Here is an 8,657-nt window from a genome sequence, read left to right as displayed (position 1 = left end):
ACTTTAATTTAGACTCTACAACCCATTTTTGCTTTTATATGCTCGAAAATTGGTGGTGAAGCATGGGGGAGCTGCTGCCCAGATTATGTTTTGGAAATCCTACACGGACAGCTGTGAGTATTTTGGTCATATATTTTCGTACAAAATTGTTGTAGGGGTAATTAAAAATTGTTTGCGACCTTGATACACATGTATATAACTTTCATTGAGGCCAAAAATCCTGTTTCCCTCAATTACCCCTCCGAAACTAAGCGACAATATAAGACAGTGGGCTGTCCAGATTTCACGTTTTGGATAGTTTTGGTGAGTTTGACAAGTTTAACATAAGGTAAGGCCTTTCCTTTTAAATTGGATTTTATGGTGTTGTTATAGAGGGTATTATACATTGTGTAAGTGGCTGGAAATGTGAAAATATGATAAATATGTTTGACGCCCGAAATAAACTAAATTGGAGTCGCTAGAAGTGAATTATCGTCGAAATAAAGTGTCGTTCTTGTAAGTTGTTGCTGCAGGGGTGTAATGTATTGTTGCAGGGCCTAAATTCATTCTAAAAGGGGTGTGTATGCGGCTGGTTGCAGCCACACGACCCCTCATTGCGTATAATGAAAGGCGTTACAAAATAAAGGCTAGACGCCCTATTGTCCTACCGTATTTTTGAATAAGTCATTTGGAGTTTATGTTGTATATTGTTGGTGTGAATTGATGAAAGTTGTTATGGTTGGTTGGCTGTAGGTCTTAGGGACCTAATTGGAAATTTGGATAGGGCATATTATAGGGGAGGTGCTAGCCAATTTTTGTCGACACCTTAGCGAATAATAGAACTAGTCGGGGAAACAACTAAGGAAATAGATTCCATTAATACTAAGATGTAACCTAGGGTGATGGAAAGTAAAAGGGGTTGATATTCATACTACTTTCATGTTGAATAGGTTCAAAGGACGGCGAGGCAAGCAGGATAGGGAATAATTCAGACAAGGTATGTAAAGCTATTCCTTCTTTTGGCATGTTTTGGTATAAATATGTAGAGCCTATTTGTTCTTTCTTTTGGGCATGTGTTAGATCTAAGTGACAAGTGATATTTGTATGATGATTGGGGTAACTCTATTCATGAGCTCTGAACATGATTCATGATTCATAATTCGTGTTCACAATTGAATATTAAGACTCTTAAAGTAGTTAAGCTTTCATTCCTCAAGTATTCTATATACTGAGACGTAGTGTATGTAAAGTTATTCCTCCTCTCCTTTGGCACGACTTAGATGTAAGTATTATGTATATGAAGTTTGAAGTTATTCCACTCTTAAAACTCTGAGGGTGAGTTAAGACTCTTGTTCACTTCCTACTGATCCTACTGATTAGAACTCCTGTAACAAGTTGAGTCATTACTTTTCAAGTCTTCCATGTGATAAGAAGTGTTGCATCTAAAGCTTGTCTTTTCCTGCTTCGAGAAAGACTAGACTAAAGGTTCTATAGGACATGGATTTGGATATATCCCCATTTATAGATTCTAGATGTAACTCATGACTTGTACCCACTTTTGAATGATAAGGACCTTGAAGTAGTTGAACTATGACCCTTAAGCCCCCTATAGGTTGAATAGTGTTGGGATGTGTAAGCTCGTATATCTAGGGGCTCTTAAACGTGCTTTAGGATGATATATGTGGGATGTTTGATATTTTACAGAGTTTTACGTACATGTATATGCATTATGATATATATGGATCGAGCCGAACGTACCTCGACACATTTTGCTATGTAAGGATCGAGTCGTACGTTCCACCATAGATTATGCATTCTACGGATTGGGCCATTGTACCTGAACAATATTATGCATTATGCGGATTGGGCCATCATACCTCGGCATTATTATGCATTATATGGATCGGGCCATCGTACCTCAGCTTTGTTATACGATATATGGACCGGGCCGTCATTCCTCGGCATTATTATATGATACATAGATCGGGCCATCATTCCTCGGCATGTACTTTCCATATACAGTGATCGAGCTATACATCCCACAACGTTAATGGCATATATTTACCTAGCATGATAGATGATGTGTTTGTAACACCGAGTCCCCCGCGCGGGCTAGATACGGTATGTGATAATGGTATACATGACTTTATTTTGTGAGGTGCAGACACAGTACCCTATTAAATGTTATACTGGGTTTCCTGCATCCTTAGTTCAGTTGTTATCTTAGTTATGTTGTGATTATATACTCAGTACATATATCGTACTGACCCCCCTTTCTTTGGGGGGCTGCGTTTCATGCCCGCAGGTACAGATGTTCATTTTGGAGATTTGCCAGCTTAGGATTTCCGCTCAGCTATGTTGGAAGTGCTTCACTGTTTTAGATCCTAGCATTTGAATACTGCTCCTGTGATGTATATATTCGTTTATGCAGGGGTACGACGGGGGTCCTGTCCCGCTATATGTTGTCGTTCCTATACTTAGAGGTCTGTAGATATATGTGTGTGGTTTTTTTAGGAGTATATTTTGGTTATGCCTATGCGATATATTGTAAAAGCTATTATATTGTGGCAACCTTCTCGGCTGGCTTTCCCCTTTCATGACATGATGCAAATGAAAGAGGCCACACGTGTATGAATATTTTATCACCCACTGGGTTCATGTGTTTGGTTCCTATATCTAGGAGGCTATATGAACATGAAAAAGTTTTAACCCATTGAGGTTTTTGTGAGCAGTATCACGTTATACATAGTTCAATTTGGCTGTAGTTGACAGTTACGTAAACAGGGTTCCAGGTCGGACCCCAATCGCGGCCCACGGGGTTGGGTCGTGATAGAAGTGGTATCAGAGCAGTTCGTCCTTAGAGTGTCTACAGACCGTGTCTAGTAAAGTCTTGTTTATCGATGTGCTATGCATCACATCTATAAACAGGAGGCTACATGACATTTAGGATGTTACCTTTCTTTCATATCTAAGATCGTGCAATAGAACTGAGTCATAGGGAATGAAATTCCTCATACTAACCTGTGATTTCAGTAGAAGGACAACATCGAAAGTAGAAAGTGACTGACGATATTAGAAGTCATAAAGCATGCAGGTAAACAAAGGCACGAATAATAGGTACCAGGTAAGGTATTGAATTACGGTTGACATGTAAAGTTGAAAATTCAAAGGAAAAGTAGACGGAAAGTCTAAACAAGTGCAGTTCGAGTTGGATATATGAGGTAAGTCCATCAGTTTATACTATTATTGATATTGGGCGCCCTGTGAGGCTGCGATATGACGTGATATAATATGTATATATGTATATTTATTCGTATTGCCCCTGTAAGGCATTATTGGCATTTTCTGTGTGCAGGTGTTGAGATAGTAAGAAATACAGAGGAAACTCTGCCTAAATTTTCCTTGAAATAAAAGGGAAATGATTTAGGAAAGACTGGTAGTTTTGGACAGAACGATATATTAAGGGTAAGACTAACTAAGAATTGTAAGTAACCCATAGTAAGAATCATGAAAAAGGTTAAGAAGTGTTATACTATGAGGTAGAATGCGAACAAGATATGATGTGAATATAATGAGGATAGTTATGAAAATGAGTAGAGCGTTGTGAGAAAGTGGCTAAAGATAGGATGTGGTCCGTGTAATAAGAATATAAGGGTAACTTAGGCGGTGCATCTTGGCCTACTGGATCGGCTACTGGGTCATCATCTTCTTCGATAGATATGCGCTCTATGGGGGAGGGTGCGATCATACCAGCACTAACGTACCGGATCCCATCAGAACTTCGAAGTTAAGCATGCTTGGGCAAGAATAATATTGGGATGGGTGACCCCCCCGGGAAGCCCTATGTGGATGTGATATGAGATGATATGCATGTATACATACAAGTTGGCCATGCATGGCATTGTTGATATAAAAAAGTATTGTGGATACGTAACTCCAGCGTGAAAGATGATAAGACCCTTGAGATAGGGGATGTAGCTTTGAAAAACAACTAGCGCATTGTGAATTCATTAAAGGGACAAGTGATACCCACTAGGATAAGGCTAGGACTAAGACAAAGCTTGGGACACCGAGCGTCGGAAGGTAAGTACTGCCTATTTGAGAATTGGAAACGACTTTAAGCCCTAGCTAGTTGTTGATCAAAATAAATGGAAAATGGTTTCGAATAAATTGCTACATGACTCGAGTTCCCATAATTAGACTGGATTAGCACCTCATGATTGTGTTAAGTTGTCGTACCTAGAAAACCAAATGTATGGAAGATATAAATGAAGGCATAGATATGGTGCAGTATATCGAATGTATTGGAAAAGAATCATACGTATTGGAAAATTGGAAATAAGGGCATCAGGTAGAATACAACAGATAGTGACATGGGTACACCCTAAAGGGGGGAAGTGGCTTCAAGTGAGATCTCATACTGGCACGGGTTAGTAAGATCTAAAGGCTAGCAATAAACGGATAGAAGCCATGATACCAAAGATAGTGCGGAGAATTAATAGTAAGGACTTGAATAGTAATACATCAAAGAATAGGTGCATACAAAGGGGATGAATACAATAAGAGAATTACGATGAGAACTTAAACATACTGTAAGGAATAGCCAGGCTATACTCGACTGAAGGTAAGATGTTGGTAACAAAGTTACTGACTACTAATATTGTGGTGTACAAGCAGAAAAATAAGGAAAGGATGAGAGATCTCTCCTATACTGGAATATGAGGAAACTCAAGGGTAAGTAGAGGAAGGAAGTAAGAAATGATACAAGTTTACGTATAGACTTGTATGGTGATGCTAAAACATCTTTCGGGCTATTTTAAGCTCCTATACATGTTCCGTGTAAAGGGTGCAATATGATGTGTGGTAAAGAAATGGGAAAGAAGTAATAGAAAAGAAATATCACCTGTTCCCTATGCCTATAAGTAATCCTAACCTTTGGAACTCTGATATTGATTGCTCGATGAAAGTATATGTTATGGCAATGGGATAGAGGACCTCTCCATATAATCGGTATAAGGTACGGAGGAAGGTTTTGGTTTACATTCGAGGACGAATGTTCTAAAGGGGGGAAGGATGTTATACCATGTACCTTTATGCTTTGGAACGTCTTCTTAAGCTTCTTGAAAGATGTCCCGTGACCCAGATTATCTATAACATGATTAAATAACTCTAAGGAAGGAAGAACGTGACGCCTTTGAGAGTGAAGGTTGGAAATAGGTCTATAAGGATTTGAAATGAATTAGAGGCCGAGAAATCAGTCGTAGGACTCGACTTACTTACGTAAGCTACCAACTTGGACGACTTACATAACTAAGCCACTGGAGTACATGTTTAGCTTATGTATCAAGGATTACATAGGCTCCTAAAGTAAGACGAGATTACGAACCCAACGAAGAGGAGGAAGGAGGCGTAGCACCTACTCAAAAGCAAGCAGGTGATGCACCTACTTTGACTAAGTAGGTGATGCACCTACTTGGACCAAGTAGGTGACACACCTACTTGAGGTGGGTCCCACACTGCCACATGGCAGCCTTGGAGGCTAGGTATGGATTCGTGGCCCAATAAGGGCTTAACACATGTCACATTTAGGGGATGACACGTGGCACTTCCTAAGGAACCATATATATGTATGCTAATGACTCTTAAGTAATTATTTATCCAAAATCAGCCCAAAACATAGAGAGAAAAACGTGGAGAAGAAGAAGGGAAGGAGGCAGCTATGGTTTAGAAGAATTAAAGGTGAGTTCTTCACTTCTCCTCCGTCAATTAGTTATCTACGGTATTCCTCAACTACGTGGAGGTGTATATGTGTATATTAAGATGCTTACGGAACCATTTTTTCAGTACTACACTTGGAAAACTAAGAGAAGCTTAAAGAGAAAACGCTAGGGAACAGACCCGTTTTTGAATTAAACTGCTGTTAGTAAAATGAGTATAAATCCTTGTGTAAGGCTTAGTTTTAAGTGATTCAAGATGTTTTGGAAATATATTTCATAGGTATATAACTTTCTTTTAGACTCTAAAACCCAGTTTTGCTTTTATCTGCTCAAAAATTGGTTGTGAAGCATGGGGGAGCTGCTGCCCAGATCATGTTTTGGAAATCCTACACGGACAGCTGTGAGTATTTTGGTCATATATTTTCGTACAAAAAATCTGTAGGGGTAACTAAATTTTTTTTCCGACCTTGATACACATGTATATAACTTTCATCGAGGCCACAAATCCTGGTTCGCTCAATTACCCCTCCAAAACTAAGCGACAATATAAGACAGTGGGCTGTCCAGATTTCTCATTTTGGATAGTTTTGGCGAATTTGACAAGTTTAACATAAGGTAAGGCCTTTCCTTTTAAATTGGAGTTTATGGTGTTGTTATAGAGGGTATTATACATTGTGTAAGTGGCTGGAAATGTGAAAATATGATAAATATGTTTGACGCCTGAAATAAACTAAATTGGAGTCGCTATAAGTGAATTGTCGTCAAAATAAAGTGTTTTTCTTGTAAGTTATTTCTGCAGGGGTGTAATGTATTGTTGCAGGGCCTAAATGAATTCTAAAAGGGGTGTGTATGCTGCTGGTTGCATCCACACGACCCCTCGTTGCGTATAATGAAAGGCGTTACAAAATAAAGGCTAGACGCCCTATTGTCCTACCATATTTTTGAATAAGTCATTTGGAGTTTATGTTGTATAATGTTGGTGTGAATTGCTGAAGGTTGTTATGGTTGGTTGGCTGTAGGTCTTAGGGACCTAATTGGAAATTTAGATAGGGCACATTATAGGGGAGGTGCTGCCCAATTTTCGTCGATGCCTTAGCGAATAACAGAACTAGTCGGGGAAACGACTAAGGAAATAGATTCCATTAATACTAAGATGTAACCTATGGTGATGGAAAGTAAAAGGGGTTGATATTCATACTACTTTTATGTTGAATAGGTTCAAAGTACGGCGAGGCAAGTAGGATAGGGAATAATTCAGACAAGGTATGTAAAGCTATTCCTTCTTTTGGCATGTTTTGGTATAAATATGTAGAGCCTATATGTTCTTTCTTTTGGGCATGTGTTAGATATAAGTGACAAGTGATATTTGTATGAAGCTTGGGGTAACTCTATTCATGAGCTCTGAACATGATTCATGATTCATAATTCGTGTTCACAATTGAATATTAAGACTCTTAAAGTAGTTAAGCTTCCATTCCTCAAGTATTCTATATACTGAGAAGTAGTGTATGCAAAGTTATTCCTCCTCTCCTTTGGCACGACTTAGATGTAAGTATTATGTATATGAAGTTTGAAGTTATTCCACTCTTAAAACTCTGAGGGTGAGTTAAGACTCTTGTTCACTTCCTATTGATCCTACTGATTAGAACTCCTGTAACAAGTTGAGTCATTACTTTTCAAGTCTTCTATGTGATAGGAAGCGGTGCATGTAAAGCTTGTCTTTTCCTGCTTCGAGAAAGACTAGACTAAAGGTTCTATAGGACATAGATTTGGATATAGCCCCATTTATAGATTCTAGATGTAACTCATGAGTTGTACCCACTTTTGAATGATAATGACCTTGAAGTAGTTGAACTACGACCCTCAAGCCTCCTATAGGTTGAATAGTGTTGGGATGTGTAAGCTCGTATATCTAGGGGCTCTTAAACATGCTTTAGGATGACATATGTGGGATGTTTGATATTTTATAGAGTTTTAAGTACATGTATATGCATTATGATATATATGGATCGGGCCAAACGTACCTCGACACATTTTGCTATGTAAGGATTGGGTCGTACGTTCCACCATAGATTATGCATTATACGGATTGGACCATCGTACCTTGGCAATATTATGCATTATACGGATTGGGCCATCATATCTCGGCATTATTATACATTATATGGATCGGGCCGTCATACCTCGGCATTGTTATACGATATATGGATTGGGCCGTCGTTCCTCGGCATTATTATATGATACACGGATCGGGCCATCATTCCTCGGCATGTACTTTCTATATACAGGGATCAGGTTATACATCCCACAGGTTTAATGGCATATATATACCTAGCATGATAGATGATGTATTTGTAATATTGAGTCCCCGCGCGGGCCAGATACGGTATGTGATAATGGTATACATGACTTTATTTTGTGAGGTGCAGGCACAGTACCCTATTAAATGTTATACTGGGTTTCCTGCATCCCTAGTTCAGTTGTTATCTCAGTTTTATTATGCTTATATACTCAGTACATATATCGTACTGACCTCCCTTTCTTCGAGGGGCTGCATTTCATGCCCGCAGGTACAGATATTCATTTTGGAGATCCGACAGCTTAGTATTTCTGCTCAGCTATGTTAGAAGTGCTTCACTATTTCAGATCCTAGAGTTTGAGTACTGCTCCTGCGATGTATATATTCATTTATGCAGGGGTATGGCGGGGGCCCTATCCCGCCATATGTTGTTGTTCCTATTCTTAGAGGTCTGTAGACATATGTCTGTAGGTTTTTTAGGTGTTTATTTTTGTTATGTCTATGCAATATATTGTAAAACCTATTATGTTGTGGCAGCCTTCTCGGCTGGCTTTCCCCTTTCATGACATGATGCAAATGAAAGAGGCCACACATGTATGAATATTTTAGCACCCACTGGGTTCATGTGCTTGATTCCTATATCTAGGAGGCTATATGAACAT

General features: G+C 39.0%; 1 pseudogene; it reads left to right on the top strand.

The window, feature by feature from the left end:
- The first annotated feature begins 3,715 nt into the window (after nt 1-3,715).
- On the top strand, nt 3,716-3,837 carry LOC129881211 (5S ribosomal RNA; annotated as a pseudogene).
- Nucleotides 3,838-8,657: the final 4,820 nt, after the last annotated feature.

The sequence above is a fragment of the Solanum dulcamara genome, chromosome 2 (assembly GCF_947179165.1).
Source record: "Solanum dulcamara chromosome 2, daSolDulc1.2, whole genome shotgun sequence".
Taxonomy (NCBI): Eukaryota; Viridiplantae; Streptophyta; class Magnoliopsida; order Solanales; family Solanaceae; genus Solanum; species Solanum dulcamara.
The sequence above is the reverse complement of the archived record's forward strand: the minus strand, read 5'-3'. Positions and strand labels throughout refer to the sequence as shown.